Source organism: Schistocerca cancellata, chromosome 3, assembly GCF_023864275.1.
Source record: "Schistocerca cancellata isolate TAMUIC-IGC-003103 chromosome 3, iqSchCanc2.1, whole genome shotgun sequence".
Lineage (NCBI taxonomy): Eukaryota > Metazoa > Arthropoda > Insecta > Orthoptera > Acrididae > Schistocerca > Schistocerca cancellata.
In genome coordinates this window covers 842717473-842737380 of record NC_064628.1, presented here as the reverse complement: position 1 = coordinate 842737380, position 19908 = coordinate 842717473, and positions in this window count along the sequence as shown.

The window sequence follows — 19908 nt, the reverse complement described above, 5'->3', positions numbered from 1 at the left end:
TTGTCAACCATTAAACTTATTTTGTTGAATCAGACTTACGTATTGAAAGATCATACCATAACTTCTGATATTTAACGTGGGTATTTATAATAGTGGCACATTTAAAGTTCTATGGTATTCTGGCCATATTTATTTACATCACTTTAAAAATGGTTAAAATGCCTCTGAGTACTATGGGACTTAACATCTGAGGTCATCAGTCCCCTAGAACTTAGAACTACTTAAACCTAACCTAAGGACATCACACACATCCATGCCCAAGGCAGGATTCGAACCTGCAACCGCAGCGATTGCGCGGTTCCACACTGAAGCGCCTAGAACCGGCTTGTCCACTCCGGCCGGCATACATCACTTCATTTCAACTTCCCTTATGCCTAGTAATTACAACCGCCTCTACCTGGATTTTACACTTAAATTTTCAGAATATAGTTACCTGTTTTTTCATGATTGGATTTATGTCATGAAAACTGTTTTCATTTCCGTATGTTCTTGCAAATACTTCATTTGTTTTATTTTGTCACAAAACACAATGTAAAAATTGCAAGGATGCTTGATACATGTTGGAAAGGGAAGAAAAAGGGATTGTACCAATGGTTTTTTAATGTTTCCACAGAAACTTCACTTGTCAGTAAACAAGAACATGGGTTAGTATAGGTAGGAGAATCACTCACTACTCTACCTATGAAATAGCTCCTTCCCTGCTGGGTGATTCCATCTTTGGTTGGTTGGTTGGTTTGGGGAAGGAGACCAGACAGCGTGGTCATCGGTCTCATCGGATTAGGGAAGGAAGTCAGCCGTGCCCTTTCAGAGGAACCATCCTGGCATTTGCCTGGAGTGATTTAGGGAAATCACGGAAAACCTAAATCAGGATGGACGGACGCGGGATTGAACCGTCGTCCTCCCGAATGTGAGTCCAGTGTCTAACCACTACGCCACCTCGCTCGGTGTTGATTCCATCTTTCCTTTGTGGATAATTATCCCATCTGTAAATTGTAAAAAAAAAGTGATATATGATTATGTATTGCTGATTTTTTAAAATCAAAATTTAAATGAAAATATTATGTGAAATATCTTTGTATTTAAATACTTAATATAGCCTATTTGCTTAACTTTTTAGAAAAAAGCTAGCAGTGTTTTGTTATAGTTTTGCATGAAATATTCTTTGTTTGTTATATCTTCACCCATTTCCTTTGAAAATTTCGTTGGGTGTTAGGAAAATCAACATCACTATTTTGTTGTTATATGGCGTCGTTACAATGACTCCAAAAATGGCTTTCTTGAATGCTGCCTGGTGATAATTTTTTTCTGTCAGTTATTTCTGTGTAAATATGGTAATTTATAGTACAATATATAACTCTGAAATTACTTTTGAAAATTTATGAAAAAACTATTCATTTTTTTTTTAATTATAACATCTGGCTACTTCACTAAATAAAACACAATGTGGACTACTTTAAAGAATTTTTGTAGTAAATAAGTCTTTATATATTTGTTTTTGTGCCTTTCAAACATAAAATATGTATTTCACATGTATGTCTGCAAATGATGTGAAAATTTCCTGCAAATCTAAGTTCTGCTATCAAATTTTATCTAAATATTTTTGTGCATTTACATATTTGGAGTGTAATTGAAAATGATCCTTTTAAAGTTAAATTTGTTCCCCAAATCTGACAAACATTAATTTTACTATTGTGTTTAGTGCGTTACTACACTCCTGGAAATTGAAATAAGAACACCGTGAATTCATTGTCCCAGGAAGGGGAAACTTTATTGACACATTCCTGGGGTCAGACACATCACATGATCACACTGACAGAACCACAGGCACATAGACACAGGCAACAGAGCATGCACAATGTCGGCACTAGTACAGTGTATATCCACCTTTCGCAGCAATGCAGGCTGCTATTCTCCCATGGAGACGATCGTAGAGATGCTGGATGTAGTCCTGTGGAACGGCTTGCCATGCCATTTCCACCTGGCACCTCAGTTGGACCAGCGTTCGTGCTGGACGTGCAGACCGCGTGAGACGACGCTTCATCCAGTCCCATACATGCTCAATGGGGGACAGATCCGGAGATCTTGCTGGCCAGGGTAGTTGACTTACACCTTCTAGAGCACGTTGGGTGACACGGGATACATGCGGACGTGCATTGTCCTGTTGGAACAGCAAGTTCCCTTGCCAGTCTAGGAATGGTAGAACGATGGGTTCGATGACGGTTTGGATGTACCGTGCACTATTCAGTGTCCCCTCGATGATCACCAGTGGTGTACGGCCAGTGTAGGAGATCGCTCCCCACACCATGATGCCGGGTGTTGGCCCTGTGTGCCTCGGTCGTATGCAGTCCTGATTGTGGCGCTCACCTGGACGGCGCCAAACACGCATATGACCATCATTGGCACCAAGGCAGAAGCGACTCTCATCGCTGAAGACAACACGTCTCCATTCGTCCCTCCATTCACGCCTGTCGCGACACCACTGGAGGCGGGCTGCACGATGTTGTGGCGTGAGCGGAAGACGGCCTAACGGTGTGCGGGACCGTAGCCCAGCTTCATGGAGACGGTTGCGAATGGTCCTCGCCGATACCCCAGGAGCAACAGTGTCCCTAATTTGCTGGGAAGTGGCGGTGCGGTCCCCTACGGCACTGCGTAGGATCCTACGGTCTTGGCGTGCATCCGTGCGTCGCTGCGGTCCGGTCCCAGGTCGACGGGTACGTGCACCTTCCGCCGACCACTGGCGACAACATCGATGTACTGTGGAGACCTCACGCCCCACGTGTTGAGCAATTCGGCGGTACGTCCACCCGGCCTCCCGCATGCCCACTATACGCCCTCGCTCAAAGTCCGTCAACTGCACATACGGTTCACGTCCACGCTGTCGGGGCATGCTACCAGTGTTAAAGACTGCGATGGAGCTCCGTATGCCACGGCAAACTGGCTGACACTGACGGCGGCGGTGCACAAATGCTGCGCAGCTAGCGCCATTCGACGGCCAACACCGCGGTTCCTGGTGTGTCCGCTGTGCCGTGCGTGTGATCATTGCTTGTACAGCCCTCTCGCAGTGTCCGGAGCAAGTATGGTGGGTCTGACACACCGGTGTCAATGTGTTCTTTTTTCCATTTCCAGGAGTGTATTTCAGTAAAATTAAGTGACATTTAATGTATGATATAAATGATTTGGAATCTCACTAAATATCAAAAAGGCTAAAGACATTTTTATGTAGGTATGGTAGTCCTCCATGCTAAAGCAGTTGTAAAATTTTTGAGTTGTGTATCTAATGTGACCAAGAAAAGACATGGTGACAACCTAATGCAAATGAGAAACAGGAGACCATGACCATAGTGTACAAAGGACCTGATTATCAGTAATAAGCAACATTTATCTCTTTAATACACTGTGTGATTCCTGGGTATGTGTACTATTACTCTTATTTGTATTAATTTATATGGAGAAATAAATTCTTCACATTTTTGCAAAATTGATAGACTAGATTTAAATTTTGTAATGTTATATTTTCTTTATATATTGACTCCTAAAACAAGTGTGTACAATGACACAAATGTATTTAAAAATTGAACAGAGCTACTGAAGAAATACTTTACAATGCTTTTCTAAAATTTATGATGATTTATTTTCACTAAATAGAGCTTTGGTAGTATTTATACATGTTTTCTTTCTTTATAAATGCACATTGCTGATTACATAAAAAAAATTTTGTATTCTACAATTATTCCAGATGTAATAGTCAGTCAGATCAAATGTTATTTTGTATCTAGTTTTTGTAAATGACACATTCCAGTTAATTTTTCAAAATTTGGGATGATCAGTTTTTTCAAGGACCAAATGTACGATAGAATCACCCTATTTCACCCATGTTCCATGCGTGATATTGTATGGGGTGATGATAACAAACCAAGATTATGGGATTCCTATGTCAACTATAGTTTGTGGTACCATGTTCAGTTTAATGAAAACTGTGGCCTTAGCATTTTTTTTCTGGCAGTGCTTTTTTCTAATTACAGTCATAAAATACAGGACTAAGGTCAACACATTATACTAAACTATTTATGAAAATTCTATATTTCTTCCAAATAATTTCACTCTGTACTGTGTAAATATGTTTTTGTTCATAAAAAGTAAGTGCCCTATAGGTTTCACTTTGTATGAGCTATAACATATGCCTCATAGATCAAATACTTTTACAAGTGTTAAATAAATATTTCAATATTTTGTAAAAGTTAAATATGCACCGTCCTACACATGTGGCAGTTTCAAATCCTACATTTTGCAACTTTATAGAGTAACTTTTACCATCATTTATTTCTTTGATTTTTGCAAGTGTGAGGAGATATAAGTTTACATAAAATTATTATTAATACAGAATCAAACAATGGAAAATCCAGGATGAAATAATGACAATATTATGGAAAGGGTAACTTGCTATTTACCATACAGAACAGATGTTGAGTTGCAGATTCCGAAATTCAATTGTGCTGGACTTGTTAAAGACATTCTCTTCTTCTCCTGGTCCCTATAGTGGAAACACTTTTTTGCCACCAACCATACTTATCAGACTCTACCAAAGACCAATATTGAATCCTGCCTGACTCGGTTCAGTCTGCCATCAAACCGTGAGCCATACTCACTTCCCTGAAATCACTCCTGTTGACTTTCCATAATTTCTTAACATCAAACCTTGCCTCACCATCATTCCCCAAATACCTCAAAATGCAAGCTAACCCTACATTCAAGAAAGAACCACAATCTGCCACCTACAAACTGATCTCAACCTTATAATTCTACTTACTGACAAAGGCCCTACCACTGTTGTATTCAACTGCAAGGATTAACTGGCAGAAGGACTCTGCTGCTGTCAGATTTTTCCACCTACAAACCCTGCCACAGTGATCCAATTCAAGAAATCCAGCAGGATCTCCAGTCTCTCCTCAAATACTTAGGCCCATCCCAGAACATCTCCCTGGTGTCTCTCCCCCCCCTCACCCTTACCACTCCTGGCACTGCTACTTTCTACATGCTTACTAAAGTCCATAAGCCCAACCACTCATGATGCCCCATTGTGGCTGAACCTCACTGAGAGAATCTCCGCTCCCGTAGACCAGCAGCTTCAACCTACTACCCGCAACATACCCACCTATATAAAAGATACCAACCATTTCCTCCACCTGCTCTCCAGAGTTCCTGTTCCTTTACCACATGGTGCCCTACTCATCATTATTGATGATGGCAATATTCTCACCCACAATTACTTCTCCTTTGAAGACATCACTGACAAATCTGGGGTATGGCAACATGCACCCACATGGCACCATCCAAGCTATTCATGGGCCATCTAGAGGAATCCTTCCCAGCTACATGATATACAATAACTTGAAAGGTTGTAACACCTACATAAAAACAGAGCATTTCAGTGGGAACTATTACAATGTGAATCTTTAAATTTTTCTAGCCTGTAGAATACTGCATGTTTTTTCAGGAGTGGAGCTAGTCATCATTCTCTACCACTTATGAATTTTCATCTGGGTTCCTGCCAGACAGTCCACTTTATTCACGACATATCATCTAATAACTATTACAATCCATATCCTAAAAGAAGTGTCACTTGGACGGAAACAACGAGAAGCAAGAAAAGCATCAATTTTTTTTATGAATTTTTATAATTAAAAAGGCTAAATTCATAAACACTGGACAAGTGCAGAGGATATGTATCCTGCAGTTCAAGCTCACTTTTTGTCCATGTTTGCTTTCAAAAACGTAATAGTGAAAACAGGGCACTGCCTTTAGCGAGCACTATTTTCTTCTTTAACATCAGCAAAGATTCACTGTAGCCAGTGCGTTTAATTTTTTTCTATTGAATAACAAATAGAAACTCGCACAATTATATATACAGTTCTCAGATTACGGTATTTACATTCATTACATTATTAACAAAACACACTGTCTGATAAAAGAAAAAGTGAAGCACTTAAAGAAGAGGTTAGGAGTGTGGTATCAGTGTTTGATACTGCACTTGTTAGGGGTTGCAGTTATCAACCACGGTCCATACTAGTATCGCTGGACCCGCAAGTCGAGACGAGCGCCGCTCCACGGCTCGCAACAAGTCTCTAGCGTGCGCTCGGCCACTCTTACTCAGGATGTCAATTAGGAAAGTAGTATAGCCTTCAGCTGATAGGAAGCAACCTCTAACAAGGCGCTTAGTTAAGGTATGGCATATGTGATGCCTCAATAGCTCTCTGTTTGTAATTATATTCCTCCTGACTACGAAGACTCCTATACCACCAGTTAAGTACAATATATTATTTTTTTTCCACTGACTTCTAATTATTTTAGCCGTTGCAGACCCAGATCACGCAGCCAGCTCCTTATTGACTTCACTGACAAAGCAGCGATGTAAATTATTTGGAAAGCAGAGCAGTGGAAGCTGAACTGATTCAATGATACATTGGAGATGAGACATTTATTTCATTTGTGTTTACGCTATCTCTATTTACGTGTGTTTACAGACTATATACCCAGCTGCACCACCCATCCTCTCCGCATTGTGTGACTGACGAGTGAAAGACATTTTTACTTACTCCGATTCGTGATCATTTGATTTATTTGTGATGGCAAATCTGTAGGGGCAAAATGTACTGGCAGACCTGTTACGGTAACAGACTCAGCAGTCCAATGCAGTACTGCAAGCCTTGGGACAGCTCATCGAGGGACAACAACACGCTGTGCCACACATACTGGCTGCACAGGAGCTGACCATACAATGGGCCACAGCCCTGCCGTTTAGAGCATTCGACGCCAGCGTGAATAGCTGGCAGGAGTGACACACGCAGTTATCACACCACCTTGCTGCATATGACATTCAAGGTACAACAAAGTTGCATGCGCTTTTATCTTGTGTAGGAGTGGCATCGAACAGAATCCTCCCCAAACTCTTTCCGAGACATTCTCCAGATCAGCACAGTTTCAAAGAACTTGTTCAGGAATTAAACAATTATTACATGGAAAACATAAATATTGTGGCTAAACGGTAGACATTTTTCTGCACAACACATGCCCCTCAGCAGAATTACCATGAGTGAGTAGCCACTTTGCAAGGCCACACCTGTGACTGTGAATTTTCATGTTCTTGTGGAATATCATATTCTGACATAATGGTATGGGACACTATTGCACAAATCGTGTCAGACACATGTATTAGAGAGGAAATTCTTAAATTATCCAACCCCACTTTAGAACAAATGTTGGACATTTTGAACAGACAGGACACTTTGGACTTTGCTGCAAATTCTTTCGAACCGCCTCCCGCTGCGGTGTACCATTTTTGCAACAAGAAGGGACATGTCCAGGCAGTGTACCTCAATTGCCAAAATCTGACACTCAGTATCACGTTTCCAGACAAAGTAGTTTCTGCCAGAACGGTTCCCAATATAGGAATTCCTATCACAACGAGTCACAAGCAATGGAAACAAATGTTGTAATTTTGCCTTCAGTACCTTGTGCCTTTGCCCGATTGTGACAATTTTGCTTGTAATGCTACTGATGGCCTCGGGAGAACCATTACTGACAAAACTCTACCATCTGGTGAGCAAGATGTATGAGACAGGTGAAATACCCTCAGACTTCAAGAAGAATATAATAATTCCAATCCCATAGAAAGCAGGTGTTGACAGATGTGAAAATTACCAAACTATCAGTTTAATAAGTCACAGCTGCAAAATACTAACGTGAATTCTTTACAGACAAATGGAAAAACTGGTAGAAGATGACCTCAGGGAAGATCAGTTTGGATTCCGTAGAAATATTGGAACACATGAGGCAATACTGACCTTACGACTTATCTTAGAAGAAAGATTAAGGAAAGGCAAACCTACATTTCTAGCATTTGTAGACTTACACAAAGCTTTTGACAATGTTGACTGGAATACTCTCTTTCAAGTTCTGAAGGTGGCAGGGGTAAAATACAGGGAGTGAAAGGCTATTTACAATTTGTACAGAAAGTAGATGGCAGAGTCGAGGGGCACGGAAGGGAAGCAGTGGTTGGGAAGGGAGTGAGACAGGGTTGTAGCCTCTCCCCGATGTTATTCTATCTATATATTGAGCAAGCAGTAAAGGAAACAAAAGAAAAATTTGGAGTTAGTTATAAAATCCATGGACAAGAAATAAAAACTTTGAGGTAATTCTGTCAGAGACAGCAAAGGACTTGGAAGAGCAGTTGAACGGAATGGACAATGTCCACAAAAGAGGCTACAAGTTGAACAACAAAAGGAAAACAAGGATAATGGAATGTAGTCAAGTCGGGAGATGCTGAGGGAATTAGATTAGGATATGAGACACTTAAAGTAGTAAAGGAGTTTTGCTATTTGGGGAGCAAAATAACTGATGATGGTCGAAGTAGAGAGGATATCAAATGTAGACTGGCAATGGCAAGGAAAGCGTTTCTGAAGAAGAGAAATTTGTTAACATCGAGTATAGATTTAAGTGTCAGGAAGTCGTTTCTGAAAGTATTTGTATGGAGTGTAGCCATGTATGGAAGTGAAACATAGACAATAAGCAGTTTGGACAAGAAGAGAATAGGAGCTTTTGAAATGTGGTGCGACAGAAGAATGCTGAAGATTAGATGGGTAGATCACATAACTAATGAGGAGGTATTGAATAGAATTGGGGAGAAGAGGAAATTGTGGCACAACTTGACAAGAAGAAGGGACCGGTTGGTACGACATGTTCTGAGGCATCAAAGGATCACAAATTTAGCATCGGAGGGTAAAAATCGTAGAGGGAGACCAAGAGATGAATACACTAAGCAGATTCAGAAGGATGTAGGTTGCAGAAGTACTGGGAGATGAAGAAGCTTGCACAAGATAGAGTAGCATGGAGAGCTGCATCAAACCAGTCTCAGGACTGAAGGCCACCAAAACAACAACAACAACGCTAGTGTACGGCGACGAAAGACGTCCAGCCATGTCCGATCTGCCCGTCCACATTTGCCAGTGAACATGGCTTTTCAGACTGACATTTTTCGCAGACGGCAGAACAAACTTTTTGTCGACTTGAACATTCGGAATCACATGTTTTCTTTTCAGTTGGATACTGGAGTGTCTGTTTCACTAATGAATCATAAAACTTACAAATTGCTTGGTTTACCTCCATTGTGTAACAAAAATGTTACATTAGCTATCTACAGTGCTCAAAGTATCCCAGTATTAGATCTGTGTAGTTTGCCAGCAACATACTGTGGACAAACTCAAGTGGTTCCTTTTCTTGTACTGTGTTCACCCTAATCTGTAAATATTTTTGGTCTTGATTTATTTGATGTATTCTCCTTAACTGTGCATGATGATGTACTAGCCATCACTAAAAGTGTTCCCAAAAACAGTGTTTCTGAGCTATGTCAAGAGTTTCGCCAGGTTTAGGTTGTGCGAAAAATTTTCAGGCGCGTACTGAATTGCAGGACAATGCACAGCCTAAATTTTTCCGCACTCGCACAGTGCCTCATGCGCTTTGTGACGAAGCTGTTAAACCATTACATCAACTTGAGGATCAAGGAGCGATTGAACCAGTGACAGCATCACTATGGGCTTCACTGTTGGTTATCTTAATGAAACCATCAGGCAAATTGTGACTGTGCGTGGATTTTAATGCCATCGTCAATCCTCAACTTGTTGTTGCAACATTTCCTTTGCCATGTCTAGAAGACTTGTTTGACAAATTGCGCCCGGGCAAATATTTTTCTAAGTTAGATTTGCAAGATGTATATCTTCAAATACCTGTGGATGAAGCATCCCAGAAGATTCTTGTCGTGAATACCCATTTAGGTCTCTACAAATCTGAGAGACTTCCATTCGGATGTGCCTCTACCCCAGCACTATTTCAGCAGTACTTACAGACTCCTCGTGCGTTGATTTCTTTGGGGTGTAATCACCTAGATGACATTGTAGTTTCCGATTCTATGCAGCATGAACATTTGCATATTTTGAGACAGTGCTACGTGAGATTGGACTTGGACATAAGTGTAATTTTTTTCTGAACAGTTATCCCACTTGGGACACTTAATAAAATCTCAAGGCATCCATCCAAGACCGGATCATTTAAGAGCAATATCAGAGCTACCAGCATCCAAGACAGTTAAAGAATTACAATCAGTCCTTGGAAAGCTTAATTATTATCACAAGTTTTTGCCTAACGCCTCTTCTCTTGCACCACCATTACATCAACTACGTCAAAAGAACATTCCATTCATTTGGTCACCTGAATGCGAATGTGCCTTTCAGCAGCTTAAATCCGCATTGTTATCTAGTACATGTCTTACGCCCCTGGATCCTACAAAATCTCTTGTCCTCATGATTGACACTTCAGATTTTGGTATTGGAGCTGTTCTTGCTCATAAATTTGGTTTACGCAATCGTCCGATCGCATTTGCATCGAAGCTACTCTCCTCTGCGCATCATAACTACTCGCAGATCGAGAAGGAAGCTCTCGCTTTGATTTTTGGAGTTACAAAATTCCACGACTTCTTACATGGTCACAAGTTTACATTTCTCACCGACCATAAGCCTTTGATGTCTTTGTTTCAAGTGTTAAAGCTCATGCCTCCGTGTAAGGCTCAAAAATTTATTCGTTGGTTACTATTTTTGTCGCAGTACCATTATGACATCTTGTTTCAGCCTACTGCCCAGCATGGTAAAGCCAACGCATTATCCCGATTGCCAATAGCTGGAGATTGTTTGACTCTTCTGAACAGGCTTATATGTTCATAGATGTGCAAAATGATGATGATGATGTGGAAAGTTTTCCTGTTGACTTTCTTTGTATAGCCGCAACAGCAGCTAACGTTCCGGTATGAAGTGTTGTTTTGTATTATGTCACTATGCAATGGCCTTTGTCTAAAAATCATCGTTTTTTTGTGCACAGACAATGACTTTTTGTCCAACGTGTTGTCTTTTTGCTCCGCACGGATAAACGATCAGTCTCGTGTTGTTGTTCCATGTTCTTTGCAGTCAACTGTGCTACGACTACTTCACCAAGGTCATTGGGGTATTGTGCGGACAAAACAGTTAGCTCGCCGTCACTGTTTGAAATTGATGCTGATGTAATCAAGATTTGTTCTTGTTCTGTGTGTGCAGAAAACCAATCCGCACCACCACAGAAAATTCTCTCTTGGCCTAACGTGACTTTGCCATGGAATCGCTTACATTTAGATTTCACTGGTCCTTTTTGGGATGCACAATGATTAATTCTTGTTGATTCTTTTAGCCGTTTTCCATTTGTTGTTCGCACGTAATCAACGGCATCGTCTGCTACCATCCAAGCCTCGTCTTCTATATTTTGCATAGGATTGCCACAAGTCATTGTCACCAACAATGGACCTGCAGAGTTTGAACCTTTTGTGAATCTAATGGTATTCAGCATTTAACTTCAGCACCATTCTCTCCTCAATTGAACGAAGCCGCTGAAATATTCGTTCGGAGTTTTTAAGTCGCAAATGTCTAAATTGCGCGCCTCTCATTTTCGTGAGGATACTCTTTTGTTGTTTTTCTCTTCGTACCAATTGCAGCTCCTCAACGGTGCTTCACCAGCTAAATTGTTGCATGGTCGTCCTCACAGAACTCTGATGAATTTGTAGCATCCTCCGCACCACGTTTCTTTGCCATGGCAGACCCACAAATTCCGGCCAGATGATATTGTCTATTTTCGTCATATCCATGGCAATCGCCTATGGTTGAAAGGGTGCATTCTTCACCATCTTGGCCATGCTATGTTTGTCATCTCAGGTCTGTCTGGTGAGGCATCAGAATCAGATGCGCCTCTTTCGTCGTGGGGTCTCTGGCACTTGGCCTATGTTTCCAGTGTCGGCGCCGATGGGGCTGCTTCCACTGTGGGGACCTCTTTCTAGCTCTCCTTGCCCTGGGTGCCAGTGCCCGTAGCTTCACCTTTGCCGTGTGACGACGCGCCAGCGCGGACACCATGTCTTGCGCCAGAGTCACCTGCAGAGCCACCATCGCTGCGGCGAACGTACGACCATATGGACCAGGTGCGTTCAACTGTGATACTGCAGAGTGAACTTCAGATTATGACGCTGTCCACCACTGTAGAACAGTCTGCACTTCCAACTTTCCAGTCCTTGTTGCTGGTCGGGTGCCCCGACCCGATGGAGATTAGCCCTTTGGTTACTCTCATAGTTGTAGAAGTGCACACACCTTATGTTGACGTGCATCCTGGAGTAGGTTTCCAGGCATTTCCTGTCTCCCCTCAGTCCAAATGGTAGGATGCAGGTGGGCATGCCTCTCCTGCAGTCAGGCTCCCCACCTCCTCAACTACATCAACATGGGGCCCTCCACTCGGCGGTCGTAAGTCATATTCAACGGCTGTTCGCAGATTTGTGGGGGAGCAATGTGGTATCAACGTTCGATACCACACTTGTTAGGGGTTGCAGTTATCGACCACGGTCCATACGAGTATCGCTGGAGCCGCAAGTCAAGACTAGCACTGCTCCATGGCTTTCAACAAATCTGTAGTATGCGCTCAGCCATTCTTGCTCAGTACATCAAGAAGGAAAGTAGTATAGCCTTCAGCTGATAGGAAGCAACCTCTAACAAGGCGCTTAGTTAATGTATGGCCTATGTGATGCCTCAATAGCTCTCTGTTTGTAATTATATTCCTCCTGACTACGAAGACTCCTGTACCACCAGTTAAGTACAGTATATATATATATATTTTTTTTTTTTCCAATGACTTGTAATTATTTTAGTCGTCGTAGACCCAGACCATGCAGCCAGCTCCTTATTGACTTCACTGACAAATCTGCTGCATATGCAAAGAAGAGATTTGTATGTTTCTATTTAGCATTGGCCACCAGTCATTCACATTGGCAACGATTCGTTCGTTGACATCATAACAGGAAGGATATGTGATGTTATTTCAGTGATTACAAAATTCAGTCAAATCTACTGACAACTTGACAATATGAGACCACATATCAGTGTGACAATGCACTGCCTCTGGCCTTGACGCATGCACTGATTTGGAAATAGTGTCAAAGCATTTCCTGGATCACATGTGTTATAACTGGTCCTTGACATCCTGGATACTAGCACAGGGGCAGAGTGTATGTCTAAGCTGGTGCCACACGTTCTATTGTTGGCAGATATGGGGATTATACTGGCCACCGGAGTACCTCAATATCACACAGACAGTTCATAGAGGCATGTGGACAAGCACTGTCCTGTTGATAAATGGAACCATGATACTATCACATGAGAGGTAACAGGAATACATGATGTCCATTATGTACCATTGTGCCATAAAAGTTCCCTCAGTCACTACCAGCCATGACCCAAAGTCATACATGATGGCTTCCCACACCATGGCGCCCAGGTCACCATCACACTCACCAAAAATTCTCATCCAGGGTAGTGCAGAAATACCATTAATCACTGAACGCCATGTAATGCCATTCATCAACAGTCCATGCTTCCCGGTCAGGGTGCAGCATTTGTTCTGTGGTGGTAGTGAGGGTAACTTATGCATGTGATGATAATTCCCTAGTTTGACTGCAGCTAGTCTGTGAGCAACGGTACACGATGACACAGCAAGTTGCTGAAAGTCCACTAGCTGTTCTCAGATGGCAGGTGCAGATGTGAAGTGGTTATGATGTGCCTGGTTCACAGTATATGGTTAACTAAAACCTTGACAACATGTATGGCTGCCCTCACATTCCAATGCAGTCCAACATTCGGCCACTGTCACATCTGAACGCCCCCACAAAATTGGGTACTGCACAATGGAAACCCACAATGAGGCCCTTTCAAATTCTGTCTCACACGAGTACAGAGCATCCCATGTTGTTCACACTGATCAACAATATCTGAAAATGTTCATGCTCCTTACCACCATCCAGTCTTGGAAACTAAACTAAACATGAACACCACTAATGCACCGTGGTGGCCGTTCTGCTTATCATGGATAACTGCATACCTGTGGTGTATATCAGTGCCAGATTAGCCTCGCAGCACGTGCTGGCAAGCAAATGCAATGGGCAGTGCACATTAGGGGGAAAAGGGGGGGGGGGGCAGGCGCAGTTGGGTGTTAAAAAACACACTGTCAAGTTAGATTTGAACGAGATCCAACCTACTGTACAATGTACAACTGTAGAAGAAATTGTTGTTGTTGTTGTTGTTGTTGTGGTCTTCAGTCCTGAGACTGGTTTGATGCAGCTCTCCATGCTACTCTATCCTGTGCAAGCTTCTTCATCTCCCAGTACCTACTACAGCCTACATCCTTCTGAATCTGCTTAGTGTATTCATCTCTTTGTGTTCCTCTACGATTTTTACCCTCCACGCTGCCCTCCAATACTAAATTGGTGATCCCTCAATGTCTCAGAACATGTCCTACCAACCGATCCCTTCTTCTAGTCAAGTTGTGCCACAAGCTCCTCTTCTCCCCAATTCTATTCAATACCTCCTCATTAGTTATGTGATCTACCCATCTAATCTTCAGCATTCTTCTGTAGCACCACATTTCGAAAGCTTCTATTCTCTTCTTGTCTAAACTATTTATCGTCCACGTTTCACTTCCATACATGGCTACACTCCATACAAATACTTTCAGAAACGACTTCCTGACACTTAAATCTATACTCGATGTTAACAAATTTCTCTTCTTCAGAAACGCTTTCCTTGCCATTGCCAGTCTACATTTGATATCCTCTCTACTTTGACCATCATCAGTTATTATGCTCCCCAAATAGCAAAACTCCTTTACTACTTTAAGTGTCTCATTTCCTAATCTACATCACCCGACTTAATTCGACTACATTCCATTATCCTAGTTTTGCTTTTGTTGCTGTTCATCTTATACCCTCCTTTCAAGACACTGTCCATTCCGTTCAACTGCTCTTCCAAGTCCTTTGCTGTCTCTGACAGAATTACAATGTCATCGGCAAACCTCAAAGTTTTTATTTCTTCTCCATGGATTTTAATTCCTACTCCAAACTTTTCTTTTGTTTCCTTTATTGCTTGCTCAATATACAGATTGAATAACATCGGGGAGAGGCTACAACCCTGTCTCACTCCCTTCCCAACCACTGCTTCCCTTCCGTGCCCCTCGACTCTGCCATCTACTTTCTGTACAAATTGTAAATAGCCTTTCACTCCCTGTATTTTACCCCTGCCACCTTCAGAACTTGAAAGAGAGTATTCCAATCAACATTGTCAAAAGCTTTCTCTAAGTCTACAAATGCTAGAAACATAGGTTTGCCTTTCCTTAATCTATTTTCTAAGATATGTCGTAGGGTCAGTATTGCCTCACGTGTTCCAACATTTCTACGGAATCCAAACTGATCTTCCCAGAGGTTGGCTTCTATCAGTTTTTCCATTTACCTGTAAAGAATTCGCGTTAGTATTTTGCAGCTGTGACTTATTAAACTGATAGTTCGGTAATTTTCACATCTGTCAACACCTGCTTTCTTTGGGATTGGAATTATTATATTCTTCTTGAAGTCTGAGGGTATTTCGCCTGTCTCATACATCTTGCTCACCAGATGGTAGAGTTTTGTCAGGACTGGCTCTCCCAAGGCTGTCAGTAGTTCTAATGGAATGTTGTCTACTCCGGGGGCCTTGTTTCGACTCACGTCTTTCAGTGCTCTGTCAAACTCTTCACGCAGTATCGTATCTCCCATTCCATCTTCATCTACATCCTCTTCCATTTCCATAATATTGTCCTCAAGTACATCACCCTTGTATAGACCCTCTATATACTCCTTCCACCTTTCTGCTTTTCCTTCTTCGCTTAGAACTGGGTTTCCATCTGAGCTCTTGATATTCATACAAGTCGTTCTCTTTTCTCCAAAGGTCTCTCTAATTTTCCTATACGCAGTATCTATCTTACCCCTAGTGAGATAAGCCTCTACATCCTTACATTTGTCCTCTAGCCATCCCTGCTTAGCCATTTTGCACTTCCTGTCGATCTCATTTTTGAGACGTTTGTATTCCTTTTTGCCTGCCTCATTTACTGCATTTTTATATTTTCTCCTTTCATCAATTAAATTCAATATATCTTCTGTTACCCAGGGATTTCTACTAGCCCTCGTCTTTTTACCTACTTGTTCCTCTGCTGCCTTCACTACTTCATCCCTCAAAGCTACCCATTCTTCTTCTACTGTATTTCTTTCCCCCAATCCTGTCAACTGTTCCCTTATGCTGTCCCTGAAACTCTGTACAACCTCTGGTTTAGTCAGTTTATCCAGGTCCCATCTCCTTAAATTCCCACCTTTTTGGTAGTTTCTTCAGTTTTAATCTACAGTTCATAACCAATAGATTGTGGTCAGAGTCCACATCTGCCCCTGGAAATGTCTACAATTTAAAACCTGGTTCCTAAATCTCTGTCTTACCATTATATAATCTATCTGATACATTTTAGCATCTCCAGGGTTCTTCTATGTATACAACCTTCTTTCATGATTCTTAAACCAAGTGTTAGCTATGATCAAGTTATGCTCTGCGCAAAATTCTACCAGACGACTTCCTCTTTCATTTCTTAGCCCCAATCCATATTCACCTACTATGTTTCCTTCTCTCCCTTTTCCTACGCTTTAATTCCAGTCACCCATGACTATTAAATTTTCGTCTCCCTTCACTATTTCAATAATTTCTTTTATCTCCTCATACATTTCATCAATTTCTTCGTCATCTGCAGAGCTAATTGGCATATAAACTTGTGCTACTGTAGTAGGCGTGGGCTTCGTGTCTATCTTGGCCACAATAATGCGTTCACTATGCTGTTTGTAGTAGCTTACCCGCATTCCTATTTTTTTATTCATTATTAAACCTACTCCTGCATTACCCCTATTTGATTTTGTATTTATAACCCCGTATTCACCTGACCAAAAGTATTGTTCCTCCTGCCACCGAACTTCACTAATTCCCACTATATCTAAGTTTAACCTATCCATTTCCCTTTTTAAATTTTCTAACCTACCTACCCGATTAAGGGATCTGACATTCCATGCTCCGATCCATAGAACGCCAGTTTTCTTTCTCTTGTAACAACGTCGTCCTGAGTAGTCCCCGCCCGAAAATCCGAATGGGGGACTATTTTACCTCTGGAATATTTTACCCAAGAGGAGAGCCATCATCATTTAATCATACAGTAAAGTTGCATGCCCTCGGGAAAAATTACGGCTTTAGTTTCCCCTTGCTTTCAGCCATTCGCAGTACCAGAACAGCAAGGATATTTTGGTTAGTGTTACAAGGCCAGATCAGTCAATCATCCAGACTGTTGCCCCTGCAACTACTGAAAAGGCTGCTGCCCCTCTTCAGGAACCAAACGTTTGTCTGGCCTTTCAACAGATATAAAAAAAAAAAAAAAAAATAAAAAAAAAAAAAACCCTTCGTTTTGGTTGCACCTACGGTACGGCTATCTGTATTGATGAGGCACGCAAGCCTCCCCACCAACGCCAAGGTCCGTGGTTCATGGGGAGGGGGGGCGGGGGTAGAAGATATTAAGGAAGTGAAATAAAATTTTATCTTGTGATTGTGAAATTTGCCAACAGGAAAATGAGAAGCACTGGAGAAAAAGGTAAGCTTATTTGTTTTGTTTATTTGTTTATATACACTATTAAGTTATTTAAAAAAAAAACAAGTAGGTTCTATGTGTAATGTATATAATAGTGGACGTATCAATTACTGGTGTTTTGATCTGATGATAAAATTCATTTACTTCTGAATACAGTGAAGATTTATTTGCAACTGAGACACCAGGTGTGGGATTAACTTTTTGAAACCACCATACAGTGATGTCGTATTGGGCACCAGGTTTCACACCATGTAGCAATCCACCCCGGTGGACCCTGATTTGTGAAAATTGTGATAAAAATAATTTAAAATTGTGATAAAAATAATTTATCATAAGGCAGTAAACAATTTAGTACTGGAGGGCAGCGTGGTGGGTAAAAATCGTAGAGGGAGACCAAGAGATGAACACAGTAAGCAGATTCAGAAGGATGTAGGCTGCAGTAGGTACTAGGAGATGAAGAAGCTTGCACTGGATAGAGTAGCATGGAGAGCTGCATCGAACCAGTCTCAAGACTGAAGACCACAACAACAACAACAACAACAACAAGGCACTAAAACATTAACCATAACATGAGTTTACCCAATAGCTCGGTAACATAATAGCTAAGGTCTAGGCTTGTTAGTTGAAGGTTGTATGTTCAGAACAGTAATTTTTTTAATAATCTGAATCGAAATAATTATTGTCCCTATTTTTATCCATTTAATTTGCTTTTAAATATAATTATTTTCTTAAATTTAATTTCTGGTGCCTGAATGCCTCATTTCAATTATTGTATTAACTTATTATTTTGCAAAAAATTAATTATGTGAATTTGCCAAAAACATTGTGATTGCAGTAAGATAGCGTTTATATTTTCTCATGGTGGGAAAAAACAGCATGTTTTAAATGTCTGAATGATGATAACCATCCAAGAAAATGTACGTTTTGTTTTGATGGTTCAAATGGCTCTGAGCACTATGGGACTTAACATCTGAGGTCATCAGTCCCCTAGAACTTAGAACTACTTAAACCTAACTAACCTAAGGACATCACACACATCCATGCCCGTGGCAGGATTCGAACCTGCGACCGTAGCGGTCCAGACTATAGCGCCTAGAACCGCTCGACCACCCCGGCTGGCTTTTGTTTTGAGACCAATGCATGGCAAATCTAATCTGTACAGCTTTCAATGAGCCTATCCACCCTAGTTCTGTCCGAAAGATGTCGTGTCCCTTCTTACTGCTGTTGGTATTTGCATAATTGAAACATAGACATGCTCAAATTAATTTTATATTCATTACTACAAATAAGTACCACATATGAATGTGAGCATCTTTATTGTAATGATGCTTTCACAAAGCTTAGGAGATCCCCTGGTGACACTTCGATCATAGCAGACGATTTTCACATTCTGTAAACAGAATATTTCATCTGCTATGTTTAATTGATAGACTGGTACTTTTATGGCAGATTAATAAAAATACTGTAATTATAATGATAGAAGCAAAGATTTCACACTAAAAAAGAATAAAAACAAGAAAAAGTTAAAGTAAAATAAAAAACTCCATATGATGACTAAAATGACATGGACGAGGATTCAAAACGAAATAAAAAATAATTTTATTTAAATCCAGATTATACATAAAAATTAAGACCACAGTCTTTGTGATTAACATTATTTAAAAAAATTAGCATGTCACTGGAAGTGAACTCACAACCTGCAGTTTATGATCCTACAGCACTGGTCACTTTTTGAATGAAACGGCTTTGGACATGTCTAAAACATCAAGGTCACGACGTTTTGCGATGCACGATTTAAATGTGAGGTGGAACACCAAACTACCAAATGGAAAATGGTGTGCACCATACAAGACAAATATTTGCTGTTGCAGACTATTATTTACATCTTTTTGAGGACTACAAATAACTATATTGTTTAGTACTCTAGGGAGCACAACAAACTAGCTATGTCGAGTCAATGATTAAATTCAGAGAAAATTTTGATGCCTTTCACAACTTTACAATATGCTGGCTAAACCCTAACAATTACATCAAAATGATGTATGTATTTTTGAAATCTACGTTTTAGTATTACAACACTGTGGTAGCAAATGTTTACCTCATATATGTTGCTCACAATTTGTTCTAAGAGTCCACCAATGCCTTTTTTTGGTTTCAGTTTGACTCATAAATTGAGAATTAATATAAGCCTCCTTGTTTTAACAAACTAACAATAAAATTATTGACAGCAAAAAGCTCCTGGAATTGCAGTTTTATAAACTTTTAATGGGAAATTCATTAGAATTGTGTTTCCCAAATGCAGAAATAGTCTTAAGCATTTACTTG